This window comes from Podarcis erhardii (assembly GCF_964252035.2).
Source record: "Podarcis erhardii genome assembly, chromosome: 3".
Taxonomy (NCBI): Eukaryota; Metazoa; Chordata; class Lepidosauria; order Squamata; family Lacertidae; genus Podarcis; species Podarcis erhardii.
In genome coordinates, this window is record NC_138507.1 from 102,136,134 (window position 1) to 102,162,373 (window position 26,240).

At 44.0% G+C, this 26,240-nt stretch overlaps 1 long non-coding RNA gene across 1 annotated transcript in view; it reads right to left on the minus strand.

The window, feature by feature from the left end:
• Positions 1 to 25,939, minus strand: part of LOC309338159 — a 599,378-nt gene extending 573,439 nt beyond the window's left edge. Inside the window, exon 1 of the long non-coding RNA XR_014154771.1 lies at positions 25,832 to 25,939. This is a non-coding gene — a long non-coding RNA (uncharacterized lncRNA). The remainder of the gene's footprint in view (positions 1 to 25,831) is intronic.
• Positions 25,940 to 26,240: the final 301 nt, after the last annotated feature.

The window sequence follows — 26,240 nt, forward strand, 5'->3', positions numbered from 1 at the left end:
TGTGCTTTAACTGTGTGTTGGATGTGATTTAAATATATGGTGCAGATTTGCCCTAAACAACATACTTGTATTGTTGCCAGCCACCCCAACCATCGAGCGGTGTGAGATCCCAAGGACTCACCAGGGAATGTGCTTCTTTTTTGGAAATGAGGAAATGGTGTCTTTACAAATATGTGGTTTATATACACATAGGTCTTGGGAGAAAAGCAATGACAAACCTAGACAGCATCTTAAAAAGCAGAGACATCACCTTGCCAACAAAGGTCTGTATAGTTAAAGCTATGGTTTTCCCAGTAGTGATGTATGGAAGTGAGACCTGGACCATAAAGAAGGCTGATCGCCGAAGAATTGATGCTTTTGAATTATGGTGCTGGAGGAGACTCTTGAGAGTCCCATGGACTGCAAGAAGATCAAACCTCTCCATTCTGAAGGAAATCAGCCCTGAGTGCTCACTGGAAGGACAGATCCTGAAGCTGAGGCTCCAATACTTTGGCCACCTCATGAGAAGAGAAGACTCCCTGGAAAAGACCCTGATGTTGGGAAAGATGGAGGGCACAAGGAGAAGGGGACGACAGAGGACAAGATGGTTGGATAGTGTTCTCGAAGCTACCAGCATGAGTTTGACCAAACTGCGGGAGGCAGTGGAAGACAGGAGTGCCTGGCATGCTCTGATTCATGGGGTCATGAAGAGTCGGACACGACTAAATAACTAAACAACAGCAATAAAATATGCAATATGAGCCTTCGATGGAGGGGTTCACAGTGCCAGCACTCCAAGAGGGTCTTGTTTCTCCCATAGGCACACCTAGGATAGGGTTCAAGCAGAGAGCCTTCACTGTGCTCTGCCTCTTTCTCTCTTGTTCCCATCACAGCAGCTCTGACTCTAATTTCACTAAGCTCTGGGAAGGCCCCATGCATTCGCAGTCTCAGAGAGATTCTCTTGATCCTTTCTTCTTTTTAATGACCCATCCCCAGGCTTCCGCCTCACGAGGAAGTTAGCCTGGCTTAATTAGCTTTTAACGCTTGGCTTAATTAAAAAATTAGAAGTGTCTAGCACACAGCTTAATACACACACTGGTCTAGCTTAATATGCACTGGCTTAATACAAGTCGGGCACCTAGCCTTAACACCTAGGCCTTCATTAAATTCTAACTCCTACTAGGCCCAGAAATTTAGGGGTGCCTAGCACAAACTCCTAACAGTCAATACGAGTGGAAAATAGTTTACTGTCCAAATACTTTGCCTAACCCACTTTGGGCCTTTGGCCGTGTCCACTACTGCATTTATTTTAAGTGAATCAAAAAACCTTTTTAAGTCGTTTATTATTGTTGATTATAAGCTGCAGCCATAATTATCCTCGTCCTCACTTACATCCTCAATAGCGCTTTGAGACTGAACAAGAACAAAAGCCCCGCTCAGTCAGCACTTTTAAATATTTAGGACAAGCAAAATGCGTAGTGCGAGAATAAAGGCCTAATCAGCCTTCTTTTATTAGCAGCCAGATTCACTATTACAGAATTCAGGAAATATTGTAAAATGCGGCTTCAGAATATTGGTACAAATATTGGGGTCTGGTTTGGGGCTCTGTTTGAAAAGCTAACCCAAAGTATGTGCTTATAGAAGGGTATAACACATACAGAAACTGATTTTATTTGGCATGGTGTGATTTTATTGAATGTATCAATGAAGGAATTGAGGCGCCAGTAACCCCAGCTAAATTTGCGGGTGTATATGGAATACATAATACGCCTTCCACGCCCTAGCTATTTCCAACTGTATCTAAAAAAAATAAGAAGAGAAGCAAATGAGGCGCCCTGACTTCATCCAGAGGGAGGAGGAAGAAAAGACAATGCAAGCCGCAGAATTTGGCGCTACCAATTCCAGAAACACGCAAGATGCATATCTACCCCAATCCAAATGTGCTATGATCGCCAAATCTTACTACTTCATTAAAAAAGAGAAACATGTCCCAGCAGTGATTAAAGCCAGATCGTGGCCTGATTTACATCTCACACCCTTTAAATGTCAAGCTTCCAATTAAAACTGTTGCTTAATCACAGAGCAAGAGATTGACACAAGGTTCCAAACATTGGGGGGAGGGGGGTCGTTGTTCTCTTTAATAACATTGTTTGAAAAGGCCGCAGCTACAGATCAATTCTGTGTGGGGATGGGGGGGGGCAGGAATTACAACTCCAGGCTGCAAAATCTCAGCTTTTCCTGATTAACCTTAGGAGTTGCCTCCTCCTCCTGCCTTTGCAGACTTTGGTCTGGCTGTTCTTCTGTGCCAGTCATGGAAAAGATATAAATTGAATTAGAAATTTTCATCAGGGGGAAAAACGGTGAAATAGGCAGCCAGCACAATCCAGTAAACTTGCTGGCAAAAGTGCTTTTGGAACGGCAAAGGAATAATACTGGTGGGTTTGAAGGCCTCCTGTAGGCAGGATCCTGTGAACATAGCTGTCAACGTTTCCCCTTTTTTTTATGGGAAATTCCCTTATTCCGAATAGGATTCCTCACAAGAAAAGGGAAAAGTTGACAGCTATTTTTTATTTTTTATTTTTGGTTTTCAATAGATTTTTATTGGGATTTTAAAGGTTACAAAAAGAAAAATAAGGAACATATTTAAACAAAAAAATACAGAGCAATACAAGAACAAGGGGGGGGGAGAGATACAGATAATAAAAAAAAAACCAAATCAATCCTTTACATAACTTTCTTTCCTTTGCTTATTTCCTTGACCTCCTCACACCTCCCTTTTTTGTATTCTAATTCAATTAGATATTTCAGCAAATCCTTTCCATCTTTATTTCTATCCTAATGATTTATCTTGATATACTATGATTTTACGTTCTGTTCTTTCACCAATTAACAATCCATTTTTACTTAATCCTTTATATCATTTCTGCTAAAACCACATTACTTCATTCCAACATCCTTCTAACATTCCTTAATTTTGCAATGTTTCTGTAGGTAAACTTTAAATTTCTTCCAATCTTTTTCCACCAACTCTTCTCCTTGGTCTTGGATTCTGCCAGTCATTTCCGCCAGTTCCATATAGTCCATCACCTTCATCTGACATTCTTCCCGGGTGGGTAAATCTTGTGTCTTCCAGTACTTTGCAATAAGTATTCTTGCTGCTGTTGTGGCATACATAAAGAAAGTTCTATCCTTCTTTGACACCAATTGGCCGACCATGCCCAGGAGAAAGGCCTCTGGTTTCTTCTGAAAGGTATATTTAAATACCTTTTTCATTTCATTATAAATCATCTCCCAGAAAGTCTTAATCCTTGGGCATGTCCACCAAAGGTGAAAGAATGTACCTTCAATCTCTTTACACTTCCAACATTTATTATCGGGCAAATGATAAATTTTTGCAAGCTTGACTGGCGTCATGTACCACCTGTAGATCATTTTCATTATATTCTCTCTTAAGGCATTACATGCCGTAAACTTCATACCTGTGGTCCATAACTGTTCCCAGTCAGCCATCATAATGTTATGTCCAACATCTTGTGCCCATTTAATCATAGCAGATTTCACTGTTTCATCCTGAGTATTCCATTTCAACAGCAAGTTATACATTCTTGACAAATTCTTAGTTTTAGGGTCTAACAGTTCTATTTCCAATTTTGATTTTTCCACCTTAAAGCCAATTTTCTTATCCAAATTGTAAGCCTCCATTATTTGGTAATACAGTGGTGCCTCGCAAGACGAAAAGAATCCGTTCCGCGAGTCTCTTCATCTAGCAGTTTTTTCGTCTTGCGAAGCAAGCCCATTGACGGCTTAGCGGATTAGCGCTATTAGCGGTTTAGCGGCTTTTAGCGGCTTAGCGGATAAGCGGATACGCAGCTTAGCAGCATAGAAAAGGGGGGGAGGGGAAAAAACGCAGGAACTCGCAATACATTTTCGTCTTGCGAAGCAAGCCCATAGGAAATTTGTTTTGCGAAGCACCTCCAAAACGGAAAACTCTTTCGTCTAGCGAGTTTTCCGTCTTGCGAGGCATTCATCTTGCGGCGCACCACTGTAATGAAGCCAATCTCGCACTTTGTTTTTTAGTTTTTCAAAACTCTGCAGTTTTAATCTGTCTCCTTCTTGTTCCAAAATTTCCCAATATTTCGGCCAATTGGCCTCCATATTGAGGTTTTTCTGAGCCTTTGCTTCCATTGGTGAAAAGTTGACAGCTATGCCTGCGAAAGCAGTTGTTACAGCAACTGTCAGCAGCTTTACACTGAGTCAGGCCATTGGTCTACCTAGCTCAGTACTGACCACACTCGCTGGCAGCAGCACTCCAAGTGCCCTACCGCTGAGCCACGACCCTTCACATTCAGTAGGGATGAATTGATTATCTGTTTTGCGTGCATCCAATCCCTAGCTTGTCTAGGCAGCGCTGGGAGATACGCCTGCCTGAAACCCTGGAGTGCTGCTGCCAGGCAATACTGTCCTAGTACATTGAATATTTTTGCAATTCGGGATCTGAACCTACTACTCAGGCAGGAATCGAGTCTCGTTTCTGCACTTCTCCGCCCCCCACTGCTCAAGTCGTTTGCTGCCCATCCCTGTCCTATATCCCTTAAACATATACCTGTCACTGTCTAGCTCCACCTGCTTGCTACCCATGGCTGTCAACTTACAGATTTGAAAATAAGGGACCAGCAGCCTCGAAAATAAGGGATCAGCAGCCAAAATAAGGGATTTTCCAGGCACAGGTATGTTCAGCTTCTGAGCCCCTCCGAGCCAAAGGCAGAAAGCCCAGCCAGCAGCCAAACAAAGCCTCAAGTGGTGGTTCCCACAGTGCAGCAACCCAACAAAGGGGATGCAGCAAGGAAAACCACATCACCTCTCCGCTGGGAAGCGCTGAGCAAAGGCGAGTCCCCAGGCAACGCGGCTGATTTGATTGGCACAAGGCATGCAAGCTCCACCCCCAGTCATTCTTAGACTCCTTATTGGGTGAGCAACGCAGCCAAGCAACACAGTTGGAGCCTCCCTCCTCCCTGGCCGGCAGGGAGGGAGGGAGAGGAGCTGCTTCCTTTGAAACCCGGGAAATTTAAGGGACATCATCCATAAGGGACAGCAGCAGGACACAGCGCTGGGATAAGGGGGTTTCCCGCCAAATAAGGGACGGTTGACAGCTATGTTGCTACCACCTTGCAGAAGCAAACAGCAAAGCAGCAACGTGTTTGGAAAAGTACTGCGCACATGCACATCCATGTATTTTGACATGCAAAGTATAGTTATTTATTTCTTTATCCAAAACGTTTGTAACCTGTATGCGTGTCTGCATAGGTTTACTAGACGTCTCCAAGGCAGCTAGCAAAGCACAAAAGAGAATGTAAAAACATACCACATTTTAAAACACCCTATAAAGTGAAGAGTTGTGGCAGTGACCAGAGCAGCAAAATCGAGAACAAGAGGCAACCAGAGAAATCCCAAAACCGTCAGGAAGAGGGCCACCTTGGCTTAGCATCTAAATGTTAATAAAGAAAGTCTGAAGTGAATGCAGTTTTGTGGTTTTTTAAGTACCATTTAAGTCACAAATGGCAATCACTATAACTTTAAAACAGTGCACATAATGGTGCAGGAGTTATTTGGCTTGCCAAGATGTCACTAGTAACTTTACAGGAAACACTCATAGGAACACAGGAAGCTGACTTAGGTTACCTTTAAAGCACATTTCGAAACACATTTCCCTCGAAGAGTTCTGTTTGCAAAGGGTTCCTGGGAATCGTGACTCTGTGAGGTTCACACCCTCCAACATTTCTCCAATGAGAGAATTATTTTGGAATTATTATTCAGTAATAATTATGGTTATAATTATCCACCACCCATCTGACTGGGTTGCCCCAACCACTCTGGGCAGCTTCCAACATATATAAAAACATAATAATACATTAAACATAAAGAAAAACGTCCCTGTACAGGGCTGCCTTCAGATGTGTTCTAAAGGTTGTATAGTTACTTATCTCCTTGGCTTGGGGAGTTGCGAAACTCCATACCCTCCAACATTATCTGATGAAAATAGGGATGTCCTAAAGAAAAGCAGAACATTCTGGGCTCAAATCAGAAACCAGGACAGCTTCTGTAAATCCAGGACTGTCCCTGGAAAATAGGGACACTTGGAAGGTCTGAGAGGATTAAACTACAGTGCCCAGAATTATTTTAGGGGGAAATCTGTATGTAACCCATTGGTCTATCTAGCACAGTACTGTCTACACCAGGGATCAGCAGAGTTTTTGTGGCTTGGGCCAGTTCACAGTCCCACAGACGCTGCTGTGGGCATGCGCGCTTGCATGCACAAACACTATTTCTTTATCCTTCTGGTGCGGAGGAGGCGTGTGCAGCTTCCCATTGGCTGCAGGAGCTTCCTGCAGCCAATGGGAAGCCGGCCAGCATTGCGGAAGGCAGTCCTTGCTCTGCTCCGCACTGGTTTAGCGCGGCGCATGGGAGCCGGCGGCGGGGGTCCCCAAGCTGGTGGCGGGGGTCCATGGGCTGGTTAAACAACCCCCATGGGCCGCTTGTGGCCCATGGGCCTTAGGTTGCCGACCCCTGGTCTACACTGGCTGGCAGTAGCTGTACAGTGGTTCCTCGGGTTACAGACACTTCAGGTTACAGACTCCGCTAACCCAGAAATAGTACCTCGAGTTAAGAACTTTGCTTCAGGATGAAAACAGAAATCGGGCAGCGGTGGCACGGCAGCAACAGCAGGAGGCCCCATTAGCTAAAGTGGTACCTCAGGTTAAGAACACTTTCAGTTTAAGAACAGACCTCCCGAACGAATTTTAAGTTCTTAACCCGGGGTACCACTGTACAGTGTTTGAGGCAGGTAGGAATCTTCCCCAGCCCTACTTGGAAACACCAGGGGCGAAACCAGGGACTTCCTTCTTCGGAAGAGCAGAGAAGACAGAGCAAAAGTTGGAGCTGCCCCCCGCTCATTGCTGCTTTCTATGAGAAGAGCCGTCCTGGATCAGGGCGAAGGCCCATCTAATCCAACTTCCTGTTCTTGGAATCACATAGATGCTCATGGTAAGCTTGCCTGCAGAATCTGAGCACCCCAGTTATTGCCCCTCCAGTGCTTCCCAGAACCTGCCATACTGCCTCTGATGGTAGACAAAGAACCCAATCCTAGCATTGTTGTAAGTTCTGGGAAATTGAGTGATTTAATTTGAAGTTGAGCAGGGTTTGGGCTTTCCTACTTCTCTTTCTCAGCAGTGGCACCCTCCTTGTGGAACACCCTCCCATGAGATGTCAAGGAGATAAAGAACTACACAATTTTTTGAAGACATCCGAAGGCAGCCATCTATCAGGAAGTTTTTAATGTTTGACGTTTTATTATGTTTTTATACGTGCTATAAGCTGCCTAGAGTGGCTGGGGCATTATTACAAATGTTTGTTTTGTTATCAGTGTATGTTTTTATTATGGTTTGTAGTTCGGCAAACCATTATGAAATTGGTGTGGCCTTTGGCTAGTACAATAAACATTGATGATGATGATGAACCCAATCCCAAATTGTGTGCCCTTCCCTGCTTTTTGGACTTCGGAAAAAGATTCCAAGAGTTCCATGGCGCCTCTAATCATGCCGTAAGCTTTTACAGCAGGGGTAGCCAACATGGTGTCCTCCATATGTTCTGGGCTAACAACCCCTATCATCCCTTACCGCCGACTCTGCTGGCTGAAGTATTGTGCAACTAGAGTGTATTTTTATCCACACCTACATTCTTATGAAATCTAAAATCTAACCTTATGAAAAAACAAGCAAAACTCACATTGCATATCTGTGAACACCGATAAACAATGTGTCAACAAAGCAGCAATGATGTCTAGACAAATATGAGCTGCTTAAAATAGCAATAAGCCTGAAGAGGAAATGAGGCATTCTTCCTGTCAAGGTATATTTCTTTTACCACTGACAGGGAAGTACAAAGCCCTGCCTTAAAATTTCACAAACTGGTTTGTTTGAAGTGTGATGCCTCCTTGAATCTTATCGTGCAAGTGTTCATACACATTTGAAAAAAATACACTTCCCCCCCACCCCAATAAATTCACAGGGCAAAAATGTTGATGCCAAAGAACATATTCAGCAATGTCCTAGTCCTCACTCAGGTGATATACCCTTATCACTTGAGATTTCAGGCAGGTGCTCACAAGTCTGTATGTTCCTCTATAAAGAATACAACTTTTCACACAGAAATCTAGGGCCGTAGGCCCTAGTGAAGAGCTAGTTTTCTATATGCAGGGTTTTGATTTTGATTGATGTAGAAATGAATCCCAACTGTGCTTTATAGTAAGTTGGAGCGAATGTAGAGTCTTGACATAGGAGAAGAACGGGGGAAGGCATGGATTTAGCTCTTCCAGACCTAACGTTAGACAGAGGGAGGCGAAACCTTAAGCTCTTGATCCGATCCATTTACTGCAGCTGGTGACTCATAGCACCATTGAGAAAGGCCACATTCATGCACTTTGATAGCACTTTAAACAGTCAAGGCTTCCCCCCCAAAAGAATTATGGGAGATGTAGTATGTTCAGCAAGCTGAGAATTGTAAGGAGATCCCTATTCCCCTCCCCACAGACCTACAGTTTTCAGAATGGTTTAACAATCCATTCCTCTTTGCAGGGAATCCTGGGAATCGTAGTTCTCAGTCACTCTTCTTCAAGACAGCAGCACAAAGAACGGCAAGCCCAGAGGATGCCCACGTGAGCCCACAAGCTGCTGGGTGGCAGAGAAAGAAGCGCTCGTTTCTTTCAGGAGCAGCTGGCTTCTTACAAAAACAATCGCTTGTGTTGTTAAAAGCACAGACCTGCATTTAGAGTTTCCCCAATAGCGCTCTGTTTATTTTAACGTTTGCAACATGCCCTGCTCCAGCCCTGCAGCCTGGTTTTAATCTCATTTACACTTTGGCAAAAATCCACCGAAGTCCCTCGAGTTACGCTGGTGTTAAGCAGGAATGAGAGCTGGACTGAGACACTACTTCCCAATGATAACAGTTTTGTGTCATGTTTATAAATGCCTGTAATTCTGTGCCTTCGCCAGCCTGTCACCTACCAGAAGTTTTGGACTACAGTGCCCAGCACCCTTAACAAATTACAGTTTCCATGTGCTTTAAATGTATGGTGCGACCGTAGTCTGCCTCACCTCAACTTTCTTGGCTGCCTGGTACTTCAGCAGTCCACCATCTTGTGGGGTAAAGGTCCCCACACCTGTCAATCATAGAACTAGTTCACACACACAAAACAGAAAAATAATATTTTCTATACATATATATTGGGAATGAGATTGGACAGTCCCCGTTTCGAATCCCCCTGACCCTCTTTTACACAGTGTGTTATAGTGGCTAGGACCTGGGAGACCAGGGTTCAAATCCCCACTCAGCCATGAACCTCAATTTGGTGACTTTGGGCCACTCACAGTTTCTCAGCATAGCCTACCTCACAGGAATGTTGTGAGGATAAAAAATTCAGGAGAGCCATGTATACACCCTTGGGCTGGAGTATTGTTGTGGGAGGGTTTGTTGCTGTTGGGTTTTTTTGTATCTTTATGTTAGATTTTGTTGTGATTTGTGTGGAAAACCATAATGTTTATGGTTCATGACTTGTGTTGTAGCTATGCATTTTTTCATGTGGTAAGCCACCTTGAGCACGGTTTGAACTGTGGGAAGGCAGCCTACAGATAAAAATTATGTGTGTATGTATGTTTGTATCTCAAACTCCTTGGAGGAAGGAAGTTACAGTTATATCCTTGGGATATATATGAAACAATAACAGCAGCCATCTACCCCACACAGAGTTGTTGTGATGATAAAATGGGGGAGGAGACCATATATGCTGCCTTGAAACCTTTAGAGCAACCTTTCTCAACCTGTGGGTCCCCAGTTGTTGTTGAACTACAACTCCCATCACCCCTAGCTAGCCAGGCCAGAGCTCAGGGATGATGGGAGTTGTAGTCCAACAACATCTGGGGACCGACAGGTTGAGAACCGCTGCTTTAGAGGAACAGTAGAGTGAAAATGTAAATTTTGGAGACCCTGCAGCCTCTTCTTCCTCCAGTTGTCATGCCATGTGTCACATCTTCCCATAACCTAAACATGTACATTTGCATGTATGTGCACCTAATACCCCAAACCTTCCCTCTCAGAAAAGTGATGGATTGCACAGATCTGACCTGCACATAACATGAGTGCACTGACTGAGGTGCTGTGCTCGCTGTGAACTGGTTGCCACATGTACACTGCTTGATCTCCCCACATATGTAATGAAAATGCAATATAGATGGTACTGACCCCGGTTAGACTGGCAAAAATGTATAAAAACTGTAGTGATGTCTGTTGGAGATGCAACAACGGGGCAGGAACCTTTCTACACATGTGGTGGGAGTGCAAAGAGATATTGGGATTCTGGGAAAATATTTATAAAGAATTGAAAAAGATGTTTAGATTATCATTTGGGGGAAAACCACAGAACCCTTCCTCCAAGGTATCATGTCAGAGGAAATAAAAAGAACAGTCAGACCAATATTTATGTATGCTACTACGGTGGCAAGGTTATTAATTGCCAAAAATTGGAAAAACAGCAGCATCCCAAGTAAAACAGACTGGCTATCTGAAATGATGGAATACTTCCATATTGCCGAATTAACAGGGAGGATAAGAGGAGATATGGTACAAAAAGTGAATAAGGAGAGGGCTATCTTTAAGGAATACATCAAAATCTATGTGGAAAAAGTAGAATTTTTGACAGATACTGAGTGAATCCAGAAAATGATTAGAGTGAAAGGAGAGTAAAGTTGAGATAGAAGAAGAGATCAAAGAAATAATGAAATGCATTTAAGCTAGTTGGAAAAATAAAGTAGCGTAACAAGAACGGCTGGAAGTCAAGTCACTTGGTGGGTGTCCGTGTGGGGTAGGAGTGTAGGTATGTTGATATGTACAGGTTAGGTAGGTATTATATAGAGTAATGTAGGTATGTTTTATGCTATGAAAATAAGGTAGTGTGTTGTGTATATGTATCGTGTAAATGTAAATGTATGCGTTTTATATGTTATAATAAATTAAATTAAAATGGGGGGGGGGAGATCTCTCCACATATGATTAGCCTGCCCTTGACAACTGAGGCACTGAATCCGAAAGGTGACTTCAACGAAAGCAAAATTTCTGTCTGGGGTTTTAGAGGTCTGTGACAGCAAATTTGCACCAGGAAGCCATCACTTCACACTTAGCAGTCATGAGGCGATGACTGTGCGTGTGGGAACATGCTCTCCGTGTGCAGGATTCCTGGTTTGGTGACCACGACCTCGCTCCGTGAATCAAGGAATAATTCAGGAACCTATGAGTTGCCTTCCCACATGCAGCTTTTACCTCGCCTCCTGCAGCATCAAAGACGGAGAGGCTCCAGCTCTACTTCACCTCATCGCATTCTCAGATTAGAAACCTGCCATTGTGGAGATGATGCTATCTCCGAGGTTACAGCCCTTTTTGTTGAAGCCCACACAGACATGCAAGCTGTTTACAAAGAAAAATGGATGTGGTAGCATGACATCAGCGTCGCCAACCTCAGAGACCTTTGGTTTCCTTATTGCAAGAAGTGGATGACAGGCTGTAAACAAGCGTTCGTGCACGTTTTCTGTCGAACACAGCAAAAAGCTACAGGAACCTCAAGATCTCCATCTGATCTTTACCAAACCGCCAGTGGCAAAGTAAAATCCGAAACAATTAGGTATTGTGGAGAGAGCCCGATAAAAATCTGAAGACATTCCCATTTCCCTTTTCGGCCCGTATGAAAAAAAACAGGATGGCAAGAGACTGACTCTTCCACTAGTTCTTACATTTGTACCCCTAATGTGCCGGGCAATGTGCAACGATGGGAGATTGAGTGCGCTCTAATCCACTTCACATATCTTTAGCACACTGAAAGATGCTGGTGGGGCGGCAGTGTGGTGTGGTGTAGTGGTTAAGAGCGGTAGTCTCGTAATCTGAGTAACCGGGTTCACGTCTCCGCTCCTCCACATGCAGCTGCTGGGTGACCTTGGGCCAGTCACACATCTTTGAAGTCTCTCAGCCCCACTCACCTCACAGAGTGTTTGTTGTGGGGGAGGAAGGGAAAGGAGAATGTGAGCCACCTTGAGACTCCTTAAAGGGAGTGAAAGGCGGGATACCAAATCCAAACTCTTCTTCTTCAGGGAGCAACAAATAAACGGCTGGAAGTAGAACAGCAGGGAATCATTCAGTTTGTAACGTAAGGGTTAATTTTGTCAGTGTTAAAAGTCAATTAGTCAAGAGGGGGACAGGAGGAAGTGTAGCTTAGCAAACAGATGCAGTGGTGTAACTTTCACTGAGGTGGGACATCTTCTGACTGGCTGGGTAGTTCTGAAGGAGAATTCTTCTGTATATATCACTAGTTGAACATTTCCCTGCTATGAACCAGGCCTGACTTAAGAAAAACAAACCTCAGTATTTCTCCACAAGTTATATGCTGATCTTGTTCAGTTTTATTCAGTATAGTATTATCAGTTTCTTTTCTCTCAGAACTCGATCTGCCTTATTCATGTCACTCTGCTAGCACAAACTTCAACCAGAGGTTTACAAGGAAATATATTTTATTTTCTACTGAAGCATTGTGGGAGACTTTTAACGCCAAAATATTAGAAACAGATCTCCGTGGAAATCTTAATCAGCTCCCTCCTACCACTAGCTCAGAGCTAGTTGGTGCACGCATAATAATCTAAGCTATGGAAGATGGAGCAAGCTTGTTTTCTCCTGTTCTACAGCGTAAGACGTAAGACTCAGTAAAAGCATGACTAGCCAAAGTATATTGATTTCAATGGGCCTACCCCAAGTAGGATTCAGTTTGAAACAGGAGGTGGGGAATTAAATTCTGTTCACACGCAAAGACACATCTATCAAATTCAGTTTCTGAAGCAATATGAGAACTGAAATTCAGCAGTCCTTCAAAATTCACACTCAGTTGAATTTTGCAATGCAGTGCTCCAAAAAAGCCACATTTACAAAAATGTGTGTGTGTGTGTGTGTGTGTGTGTGTGTGTATAGGGGTGCATAAAAATGTCTATATTTGTCACACACACATTCTATTGCAGGAAAATGCTTGCCAAAATGTGTACATTAATCAAAACTGCATACAAAAATTGTTTAGTAGGCCAAAGTTACACTAAAATGCTGATGAATTTTCAGGAGGTTTATTTTTAAAAATCGCAAATTGCAGCAGAAACGTGAAGATAAATTGGAAAGAAGGTAAAAATGAAGAGAAACAAACAGCCTTACTTGTAAAATTAACCAATAAACTGAATCTGACACTGGGACAAATAGAAGAAGACGCCTTCACCCTGGTATGGCTCCCCTTTATCACATACACAGCCCAATAAGACAACGACAAAAATCCACCAACAGCATACAAATCAATATGGCTAACCTGATCCAAATCACCCACCCACCCCACTCACACATGAAAACAAAGACCACCACAGCCAACCACAAATGAACAACCACACCCTAGGCCAACCCCAACCTCTCTAACCACCAAAGAAACACAAGTGAACAGCAGAGAACCTGCACAAGCAACGCTGACACAAAACCCCACATATATTAAGTAAAATAGAAACATCGCCACCCGGCCACACCCCCACCCATCTTCCCCCCCTCCACCTCTTTCCCCCTTTTCTTCCTAATGTCTCAACAAATGAAACCGATTTGTAAAAATGTTACATGGGGGGAAAAATACGAGAGAGAGAGATTGCACACACTTTTGTAAATCAAGAAAATCTTTAATAAAAAAAAGAAAAACGGAGAGAAACAAAACTGGCATAATCTTCTGTCTCTGGTTGGAAACAACCCCTCATTGGAGACAACCTCTATGAGTTCTTCAAGGCAATAGAAGTCTACTTAAAGAGGCATTCCTGGATGGACTTAAGAAACGCAGTCCCACCCTCCAGCCCCAGCAGTATGTGCTTTTGATTGACGTGAGCTGATTTATGAGAAGTGATGTGTATTTCTGTACACAGAAGGCCTGTTTCCACAAAACATCTCCAGAGCTAGCTGTTGTGTTCCATTTCCACTGAGCCATGAAGGACTTCGGGAGAACAGAGAGACACATCAAGCCCAATACAACTCAGTCCCATGTCCCTCACAGAGACCAATCTTCTCCTCACGTTAGGACCACTTGGAAAATAAATTATACCGGCATAGCAATCCTGGGCCAGTGCAAGGGAGGAAAGGGGTTAGGAGGGCATATGGGTGGAGGGGCATGTCTTAAAAGCGTACGGGGAGAGGATCCCACTCGCTCACATATGGAACAGAGGACCAAAAGCCTACTGAGCTCACCATCCTGTTCTTGCAATAGGGAACCAGATGTCTATGGGAAGTCCGCAAGCAGGGCCTGAGCTCAACAACACAGTGATTCCCCACAACTGACATTCATAGAATCATAGCATGGTAGAGTTTGAAGCAGAGCTGTAGCTAAGGGGTGGTGAGGTGCCCCCCAGGGGTGCAGGCAAGAGGGGGGGGTGCAAAATTGGCTTTAAAATATGTCCATAAATATGTCTATAAATAAAAATATCAATTATTGCCTCATAAGAAAAGGTTTTTAATAGAGCAGGGGTCAGCAAACTTTTTTCAGCAGGGGGCCGGTCCACTGTTCCTCAGACCTTGTGGGGGGCCGGACTATATATTTTTGGGGGCAGGGGAATGAACAAATTCCTATGCCCCACAAATAACCCAGAGATGCATTTTTAAATAAAAACACACATTCTACTCATGTAAAAACACCAGGCAGGCCCCACGAATAACCCAAAGATGCATAGCTACAGCTCTGGTTGGAAGGGACCATGAGGGTCATCTAGTCCAACCCCCTGAAGTTCAGGGATCTTTTGCCCACCGTGGGGCTCAAATCTATGACCCCAAGATTAAGAGTCACACGCTCTGCCAACTGATTCAGAGACGTGCTGCCTCCGATAGTGAATACATCCGGCATGGCTAGTAGGCATTCAGTGCCTTTTCCTCTGTGAATTTGCCTAATCCTCTTTTTTAAAACTATCCAAGTTGGGGGCCTTACCTTGGAGCAGCAAATTCCGTATTCTAATTATGTGCTGCTGAGGGGGTAGACAAGAGTTGCTCCACCTTAGCACTGGGGATGGTGGAAGGGATGGGGAAGAAATACAATTCATCGATTTGCATTTAAAGAGAAACCAACCAAAGTTGCAAACCGCCCTGAGATCTACAGGTACAGGGCGGTATAATAAATAATAATAATAATAATAATAATAATAATAATAATTAATATGTTGTGATTATATTATAATGAATTAATTATAATAATTTTATTATTATTATTTCTGAAACAATACAATAACAAAGCACAGCTGTTCTTTGAAATTTGCAATTAAATAAATGAATATGACTAGATTAGTGAAAGCGTACAAAAATATATTGGGGGGAAATGTCTGTATTAGGCAAAATTGTGAACAGAGAGAAATTCACACTAACATGTTGATGAATTTTCTTTAGGGGTTTTTTTTGTAAAAAAAAAAAAAATAGGATTGAGATATTGAGAGAAACCTTAAATGACAGATTTACCCATCCCTGGTGGGAGATTTCCTCCCAGTGCAAACCAGAGCTTCAGAAGAGACATTTTCCTTCTCCTTGCCACCTGCTGCAGTCCAGGAATCTCTCTCTCTCTCTCTCTCTCTCTCTCTCTCTCTGCCTCTTTCTCTGTCACACACACACACACACACACACACACACACACACAGTGCCAGCCATCTGCAAGATCTCAAGCTATCTCACTGGAACCTGCCATCGCCACCACCGCTTGACAGGCACCTCTGTGCATCCTAGGTATGGGAGGCTGCAACAGACTGGCAGCAGGGTGGGGCGGCATCTTCCCATTTTGCCTCAGGTGGCGAAACAGGACCCCTCTCTATCAGCAAAACTGCACACAGGCAGTTTCACGGTTCTCCAGTCCCTTTATTACTATTTTTTTTATTACTAATTTTTCTGTTACTAATTTAGCGAGCCGTGTAGTTTTGATAGTAATGAATGAGTAATGTCGAACAGTGTAAGTTTCAAGTCTGGTGATAGTTTTGTCACTGGTTGTTCTACTTTTATCTCCCTTACCTTGAAGTAGAAATATCGGTATGACAAGACACGTCCACCGCACTTGCAAGCTGTCTGTGGTAGGCAGGAGGTTTGTTTTCTGATTTAGCCATCTTTGTATACAAAAAAACTAAATATTAGGGTGGTCTACTCCACGCTCGGCCTTCCCACGTGAAGCGGGAAGCTCTGAAGTGTGTTTGGCTGAATGCTCTTAGAATGCTGTCATGGATGCTTTTGCTGAGATTCCTGCACTGCAGTTTGTTACTAAGTTCAGTTATTAACTTATAGATTAATTCTGTTATCAGTAAGTCAGCTAACAAAGAGGTGCAGGTGAAGTGTTGCATAGTAACCAGGCAGAATGGCTTGATCTCTAGTGAGGTAGCATGTGCTCCGATTGGCTGTGTAGTTCTGAGGGAGTTTTACTCTGTATGTTTGGTTGAGTTTCTCCCTGCTATGTAAAAGGCCTGAAGTAAGAAAGACCAAACCTCTCCATTTATCCCCCCCACCCCGGCAAAGAAAAATTATACACTGCTCAGTAAAGTGCTAGTAGGGTTTATTTTCTCTCTGGACTCCATCTGTGTTATTTAAGTGACTTTAATAACACTGCATAGAAGAGGTGGGTGGCTTTCCTCTCCCCCCCGCCCTTCTATTTGCTAAAGCCACTGCTGGATTTAAAAGCCCTGCCACAAAAAGAAAGGCACTGTTGGGTGCCACCTATTATAATTTCATTTCTGGAGTGGTTCATTAAATTTGTGCCCAGGTCCATGAGCACAGTAGCGCTCCTTCGTGGATCAATCTCACAGACATGAATTAGCAGGAGGGAGAGGGAAGGGGCTTAGCTGGGCTGCACATTCCCTCTCTTCCATCTGCAGATGGGGAGCCAAAATTAACAGTAACATAAATAGAAAGAGCTACAGCCATTTATCACAATCGCTGCCCTTGGATGCAAACTCTGCCTACATTATCTATTTTTATGATGTCATGCTTTTGACATCCTGTTTTGCACTCTGTGCTTTGGCTTTCCATATGGCCTTTGGCTAACGCAATTGTTAAATAGATGTAAACCTCCTGAACGGGATATGGCAAGGATAGGGGGGATCTTCCTAGCACAGAAGCAAGTGAGTTTGCTCTGCCAGACATGCATCTGCAGAGAGAGTAATCATGCAAACTATGTTTCCTTTGCAGCCATGGATCACATTCTATTTGGATCAGGACCTTGCATTTTAAAGAAGCAAAGTTTAAAATGCATCTTCTGCCTTTATGTACAGATAATGATGATGGATTCCCACCTGACAGGGTTGATGTTGCCAGCCTTTGCAGACATGTTTGTAAGTGCAGAGTTGTTCTGCCAATTGGCCTGGTGCCAGAAGCCAGCTCTCCATAGAGCACATCCTTGGGGATCCTGCCATCTTCCATTCTGTGGGCACAACCAAGCCAATGTAGATGTTGCTGAGACAGGAGTGTGAACATGCTGGGAATGTGGACTTGGGGAAGCACATCTTTGTTTGGAATTCTGTCCTGCCATGTGATGCAGCGTACATGGAAGGCATTGAGGCATTGTTCCTGACAGTTGTAAGTTGCCCACGACTCTCTTCCATAAAGTAGCATGCTACTTGACTTGCTATTGGCCGTTAGCTTGACACTCTCCCATACCCATTTGGAGAGGCGAGCCATTGCCGCAGCTGCCTTGCCAATACACTTCTCCAGCTCGGCGTCAATGGAGAAGTTGCTGGTTATGGTGGTACCCAGGTTGACAGAATGGTCTACCACCTCAAGCGTGTGGTCACCAGTGCTGATGCATGGAGCACTGGCGACATCTTGACCCATGATGTTGGTCTTCATCAGGCTGATGGCAAGGCCAAGCTCCCTGCAAGCTTGGGCAAAATATTTGATGAGTCTCTTTAGAGATTCCTTGGGGTGCATCTCTTCTGCACCGGTCTCTACAGCCACAGCAGGCACTGCAACCTTCCAACACATTGACCTCACCCCCCAAGGGGTGTTCCTCCATTTCTCCCAAGACAGATAGATGCCAGCCTCCAATTATATGAATCTGGGACCATTTGTCTGCCTTGAAGAAACATTTTATGTTTCTTTGCTAGGTTTTAAAACATCCCCTCTGAAAACAGCCTTTGCTAGCACTAATTCCAACTGGAATTTCCAAAGAAATGGCTTTAAGGGGGAGGGGGGAACATTCAATATTATATTAATAAGGGATGATTTAGATCAGAACTGAAATACACTTGGAGACTTCCGTGCCTGTGATTTGTTTTAATCCTCCTTGAATTTAAATGGTACGATGGCCAGCCACTTATGCATCACCGAAAGAGCAGAAAAGCATTACCCCGCAAAAAAAGAGGACAAAGGCTTGCATGAAATTTGCCTATGCTGATTTTTATATATTGATGCAAATTTAGAATGCTAAAAATGAAATACAGTGTATCTCACCATAGTGGGGAAGCCTGTGACCAGGTGGTCTGCATGCATGCTCAGTCTGCTGTCCAGTGAAAACAACTATATAAAACATTTTTATTAAAAAAAATCAAATAAACGATGTTAAAAAAACCAACCCAGATTAAAATGAATTTCAAATGTATCTGGATAGGCTCGCCTAAAAAAATTTTTTTTGCAGGCACTAAAAAAAGTACAGGGACGGGTGGTGCTGTGGTCTAAACCACTGAGCCTCTTGGGCTTGCTGATCAGAAGGTCGGTGGTTTGAATCCCCGCAACGGGGTGAGCTCCCATTGCTCGGTCCCTGCTCCTGCCAACCTAGCAGTTTGAAAGCACGCCAGTGCAAGTAGATAAATAGGTACCGCTCCAGTGGGAAGGTAAACGGAATTTCCATGCACTGCTCTGGTTTTGGTGTTCCGTTGAGCGAGAAGTGACTTAATCGTGCTGGCCACATGAGCCGGAAAAACTGTCTGCGGACAAATGCTGGCTCCCTCAGCCTGTAAAGTGAGATGAGCATCGCAACCCCAGAGTCTTTTGCGACTGGACTTAACTGTCAGGGGTCCTTTACCATTGCCTTTTTAAAAAGAGTACAGTGAAGGAACCTGTCTGATGTCATTAGGCAGAGAGCTCCAAAGTGTGTGTGCTGCCACATCAAAAGATGGCTCTTTGTCCTTAAGCCAGCCCTTCAGACAGAGGTCAGTCACCTGCCAGCTCTTCAGATAGATGAATATTTTTCAGCCCAATGGCTCATAGACAACCTTTGGGGGCCACATTCCTGTGCTGGCAGAGTGGACTTTGGTAATATGATGCCCTGAGCGAGGAAACAAAAATTGGCAGCCCCCCCTCAAATATTTCTTATCTCGTATTTCACAACAATCCCTTCTGGAACAGAGTTCAACCTCCCTCCCTCGTCTCACCTTCCGTTCTGCGCATGCTCTCAAGTGCACTATTTTGTACCATCTCAACTCAGCGCTCTGTGCTGGGAGGACCTTGGGAAGCTGGCAGGAGGACTCATGGACCTCGCTGGAGCATCACACCTCCCTTCCTAAACCGAGCAGAAGGAGGCAGCAAATTTTAATGCTTTCATTTACCGGGAACATTTAAGGGACTGCCCTAGCCCCCCTAGTCCACTGACTGTGCACCACTGTTTTGCACCCACTTTGCTGTTTGAACAATCTGTATGGGACCATTGGTTGAAGGGCCAGATGGGGGATTAATCGCTTTACTGTCTGCTGCAAGAGTCTTGTGCTTTCATTATTATGTTCCGATTGTATATTTGTTGAAGAAAGCAAATGTTATGAAAGCACCGTAAGCTTCCAATGCTCTCTCATGCAAAGGAAACTATGGATGTAATCCTGCAAACAGCGGGACTTCCTTCCAAGTCAAACATACGTAGAAGAAGAGAAGAGTTTGGATTTGATATCCCACTTTATCACTACCCGAAGGAGTCTCAAAGCGGCTCACATTCTCCTTTCCCTTCCTCCCCCACAACAAACACTCTGTGAGGTGGGTGGGGCTGAGAGACTTCAAAGACTAGCCCAAGGTCACCCAGCAGCTGCATGTGGAGGAGCGGAGACGCGAACCCGGTTCACCAGATTACGATACTACCACTCTTAACCACTACACCACACTGGCTCTCAACCCTCTAGGGCTTCTCACAGCAGCTCAGGAAAGCCAGGTGAGCGAGCGACAATATTCCCAGAGACATCTCGCAAGACAAGGAAGAATGTGGAACGGAATGCTCAAGAAGGGAGCTTTATGATGCACTGGATTAAGGAGGTTAGGGCAAATGTTCTGTGTAAATGGATCTGAGATAAAAGGAGGAAATAGCCCCCTCTGAAAGAATGTGAAGGCACCTTCTAAGGACAGGTACAGCTGCAGGAACAGGAACTTCTGGTCATAAAAGGATAGCAAAAGATTTTGATGTGTTCCGTTTATCCCCAAACACTGGAGACTCATAATAAATAGAAGCACACAGAACTCAGCCAATGAACGCAGGCCAGCCATAACTAGTGTGAATCTAAACCGTTTTACAACATCACGGCAGACTTGCAGATATCTGGACGTTTTGTTAACTTTTGTCTGCACGCTGATGCAGCAAGACAAGCCGACATTCCACGTTTCCATGGGCTTATAATAGAATCTCCAGCAGGGTGGCAATGGCAGGTTTGGCGTTGCGAACCAGTCATTGAAAGAAAACCAACGGCTTTGACCAAGTATCCATATCACACACATTCTTTGTCTGGATTGTGTCTTTTGCTTATTAAAGCAGCTTGCCTGGGCTGTTACTGTCCTAAAATCATAAGAGCGCCGAACCCTCTTGTTCTTAGTTCTTTGGGATCATTCTTCTCCTTTTTTTCAGGCTGGTACTGCTGTCCATCAGGACATGATCTCTTTCATAGCATCAAATGAGCCAGATGCACAGTTCAATGGCCAGACACTTCAAGTCATAACAAGCTAGCGAAGCGAGCAAATTCTGCTTGTAAAAGAATTAGCCTTTATTTGCCACGATTACCCACATTTTGCCCTGCGTAGCTTTTTTCCTCTTCTTCTTCTTCTTAACCAGCTGCAACTCTGCTGACTTCACAGATTGAAACACCAGCCGCCAGTGGCCTGTGTGGTTTCTAGAGAGCCCGGAGGGTTTGCTAAAGCAATCTTGTGGAAGCTACAAAAGAAATGGGTGGAGCAAAAGTTGGAAAAAGCACAAGGGAGACAGTTCCATGACTTGCATGGGCCCTAAGAGGAGAGGCACTTTATACAATACAAATGTTTGACAACACTGCTGAAATCCTACAGATATTTATTTGATACCCTTTCACTCCCCCCCCCAAAAAAGTATTTTTTTTTAGTCTTTTGTTAAAATGGGAACATTAGGCTGAGGGTTCTTTTCAGAAAACCTGTTTATTGAGCATTCAGGGGGTTCGCTGCGTTTCCAGGGAGATTAGACGATGTTGGCTATTTAATGAGCATTCACTCTGATTTGCATCCAGGGAGGTTAGATGATGTTGCATCAAAGCAAGTGTTATCCCACCCTTTACAGTGAATTTCCTTTTCGCTTCCCTTATTTGGGGGGGTGGGGGGGAAGCCCGGTCTTTGGGGGAAATTGGTCTGTCGCGCAAAACCTTCCAATCAACTTGAATTGCACAACTTGAATTTGCTGGAATGCAGTTAAATCACACCCCAAAATAATGACAGTCTGGAAGCACCCTGAGATACAGTGGTACCTCGGGTTAAGGACTTAATTCGTACTGGAAGTCCGTTCTTGACCTGAAACTGTTCTTAACCTGAAGTACCACTTTAGCTAATGGGGCCTCCTGCTGCCGCCATATGATTTCTGTTCTCATCCTGAAGCATAGTTCTTAACCCGAGGTACTATTTCTGGGTTAGCGGAGTCTGTAACCTGAAGCATCTGTAACCTGAAGCGTCTGTAACCCAAGGTATCACTGTATAATCCAAAGGAAGAACAGCAGTGGCAGACTTTGGGCTTGCAAATTTTAGTGGCATCCTGTGTGATGCTAAAATCCACACACACAAACACACACACACACACACACACACACACACACATTGCCTCTTGTGCTGCACTGTACACCATCATTTTGGCATCCCCTGCAGTGCAGCACCCAGTGTACCCTGGTTGTTGCGCCCTAAAACTTCCTTAGCATGATTTTTTATTGAGGTATATTAGAACATAAGGAGAGCCTTGCTGGACCAGCCCAAAGATCCATCAAGTCTAGGATCCTGTTCTCACAATACCCAACCAAAAGCCTCTGGGAAGCCTGCAAGCAGGACCTGCAGGCACTTGAATTCAGAAAGGGGAAAGTCTACTGTATAAAATAAAGCCACGTTTTAATATTAGATTAATACCATATTGGCCAAATATCCGTCAGTTTTCACTGACTGAGAGTTACAAGAAAATCAGTTGTTAATATAATTGGTGTCATTCTTTGACTCCAACCTCCTCTAATGAAACTATTCACATTTATTGGAACCAACGAGTCACTTTTTACAAGCTGTAATCCTTTGTGTTTTCAATTTGCGACATCATTTTTCCAAAACACTGTTGTCCTGAGTGCGAAGCTGTTGGTGTAAACATAAAGAAATGCAGGGATGGCAAGGCTGAAAACCATTAAGTTTGAAATATTTATATCCTGCCTCTCAGTTTCAATTTTGGTATACAGCATAATAAGTATTAAGCTGTGCTTATGAAGACTACTAAAACCAGGGCAGAATAGGAAAGGAATGAAAGGGGTGGGGAGTGTGGATTTTTTGCTGTTGTTGTTGTTAAACCATTAAAAGCAGGCATCAACAGCATTAACACAAATTTAGGAACAACTGTGGGGAAATATATTCAAAGGGTACAAAGTCTCACTTTAAGCCTATATAAAAGAATAAGCAGATGGGTGGAGGTGAAGGAGCTCCACAAATGAGGTGCCACAACAAAAAAGGACCTGTAGGACCTGGACAGGGCCTCTAGGAAAGATCCTCAGGGTTTTGCAGGTTACTATGGGGTGGTAGGCAGGAGTGGCCCATCCAGTTTCATTGCCTGAGGCAAAATAGGAATGGGCACCCGCCTGTTGCAACTGCTGTAGCCTCTCTTACCAGGGTTGTGTGGTGGTGGCTTCTACCAAGAGCTGGTGAGATCTCACTGGGAGTTGCCCCCGCATGGCCCCTGAGGCGGCCAGGCCAGGGCCACCACAGGGACACCACCGCATGAGATTCCGCCACCAAGATGGCTACTTCACTCTGCCTCATGGATGGTACTTCCAGAATCCAGCTTCCAAGCCATTTTGTGACTGGAAAATGCACCCTCATTTAACACACATTTAAAGCACATGACTTCCCCAAAGACTCCTGGGAACTGCAGTCTTTCCCTTACCGAGCCACACTTCCCAGCATCCTTAGCAAACTAGAGTTTGTAGTAATCTCTGAGCGAAGCCGTGTGCTTTAAATGTGCATTAAATGTGCTCTACGCGTATGGTGCAACCAAACGGAAAGAAGGTGGATGTAGAGAAAAGATCGATCCCAATAATTTTTTAAGTGTGGACAAGATACATATGGTGGAGGCATGGGGGTTCAAAGTTCAGCAGGACTGGAAAGCTGCTTTTATTGTCTATTCAGGTTGTTCCTTAGAAAACGTAGGGCATGGTCATTCTCTCTGTGGGTGCAGCTGTGCCCGCAGGAGGGGTTGGCACTGGCCTTGAAGAGGAACCTGGAGCGGCAAGCAAGTCACTGTGTCTCTCCGACTCCCTGTGATCTGTATTGTGGGAGGGTGGGCCCCTGGCACCCACCCTTGGCCCAAACTACCTGGCAGCTTCCACCATTGAACAAAACCTGCACCTTTCAAATGGGGGGTCTGTGAGGTTTCTATTTATTTTCACATCTTGTTTTGAAATCCTCGAGTGAACAGGACCAGAGAATTGCAAGTTAGAAATGAAGTCTATCTTTCACACTCTCCTATTTGCTCAAATAACACATTCGCCTCGAGTGCTGGCCTGGAGTGTTCTTTCAGCAAGCTCCATTACATTTTAATTGCCTTTTTCCACTATGCATAATGAACACGCTGGTTTTGAGGCCAGGGTTTTTAAACAAGGCGTGTGTTTTTACAGCGCACCTTTAAATATAAATATTTGGCCTGGGTTCCTTCTTCAGTTGTCTCTTATTCCGTGCGGAATAACATTGGACATGTGTTTTCACCTTTCTGTGTCTGGTAAATGTTAGACATGAGCCCTGTTTGGCCATCCTGCTCATGAGTAAAGCCAGCAGATGAACAGGGGTGGCAGGAATAAGGCACAAAGCTCTGTCCCTTCCTGCCACCTTCTAACTCCTGGAGGGCAAAGTTTTGAAGCAAGGAACCTTCACTACTTGTAGAGTGAGGTGGGTTCCCCCCAGTAAATTTAGGTTTACCTGTTATGGGAACAACCCAATAAATGGGGGAAATCAGTCTCCAAGCCACTGCATTTGGAGTCGCAGACAATCCATTTCTGTCTTTTTGGGTGGATGAATCAATGGCCACTTTCTGCTACTCCTCTTTCCATGCCCATTACTTTGTCAATGGTTTCTTTTCTTTTCCATCTGTACTCATTACTATTTCTGGGGCACTCCCAAATGGAGGACTTACTTTTTCTTTTGATCCCTCAGATTTGCACAAAACTAGAAACTACCCAAGCAAACTACATTAAAAAACTCTATACCAGAAATCTTTGACAGCAATCTGAAAAGTGTGTGTGCTAAAAATATACAATTGCTTTTATTTCTTTTCCAGGAAGAAAGTATCACGAGCTTAGCCTATATATCTATATCTATCTACCGGTATATTTATATCTATATCCATCTATCCTTTGATCGCTCAGATTTGCAGAAAACCAGGCAATGAACAAGCAGATTTACAATTGCTTGACTGTGTGGTTTTGTGATTATTTTTTTAGAAAAACAAGGTGTATACACACATGCCACATCAGTACTTAATTGACATACTAGAATCGACAAACGCAAAAGGGAACACCTACTGGTATGAACAGGAAAGACTGAAATTGTTCCTCATATATGTTCCTCAAATATGTTCTGATGTGGAGAGCTAAATAATGCTCATATGTGGACAAGCCCCTAATGACTTCCCTGCAGAACATTAGATTCTGGATTGTTCCAATGGCCCATCTAGTCCATCTAGCTCTCACAGTGGCCAACTAGATGCTTGTGGGAAACCCACAAGCAGACCCCTTCCTAGGATTAGGAGTTTCCTGTGTCAACAGCAGGTTCTTGCATGCCTTAACAGACTAATCATTTCTGCTTTCTGTTAACTCTTTTCCCAGCACTTTCAATCCCAATGGAATAAGTGGGATTGAACCAGCTACTTCTTCTCACCATGCTTTCTGAATAGTTCAATGGGCCCTCAAATGCCTCAACTCAGTTGTCTTTTCATTTATGGCGTGTCAAGCGAACTAATGCCAATGTACTTGAAGAAGCAAATATCACCAGTGTCGAAGCAATGATTCTTCAATATCAACTTTGTTGGACTGGTCATATTGTGCAGTCATCTTCCAAAGCAACTACTCTATTCCGAACTTAAAAATGGAAAGTGTAATGCTGGTGGTCAACAAAAGAGGTTCAAAGACTCTCTCAAGGCAAATCTTTAAAAATTGTAGTATAAACACCGACAACTGGAAAACACTGGCTCTGCGAGCGCTCCAGTTGGAGAACAGCTTTTACCAAAGGTGTTGTAGGTTTTGAAGATGGTCAAACTTAGGACGCAAGGGAGAAACGTGCTAATAGGAAGGCATACTTGGCAAACCTTTGTCCCCACTGTGGAAGGACGTGTGGATCCAAAACTGGCCTCCACAGACACTTATGGACTCACTTTTGAAAACCGTGTTTATGGAAGACATTCTTATTCGGTTACAAGTGATCGCCAAAGAAGAAGAAGAATTCTGTTGGGAAACATTTTTAAAATCAAGCTTTGTGGTTTTGAAAAGAGAGAGAATGAGAATATATGTGGTGAGCTTCCCTGCTGTGTTAAGAACATGAGGAGAGCATTGCTGGATTAGGCCAGTGGCCCATCTAGTCCCGCATCCTGTTCTCACAGTGGCCAATGAGATGCCTGTGGGAAGCCCTCAAGGGGGGACTTGAATGCAGCAACCCTTTCCCCACTTCTGATCCCCAGCATTCTTCAGTATCTTAGGACTTCTCTTTAAGACCCTGGT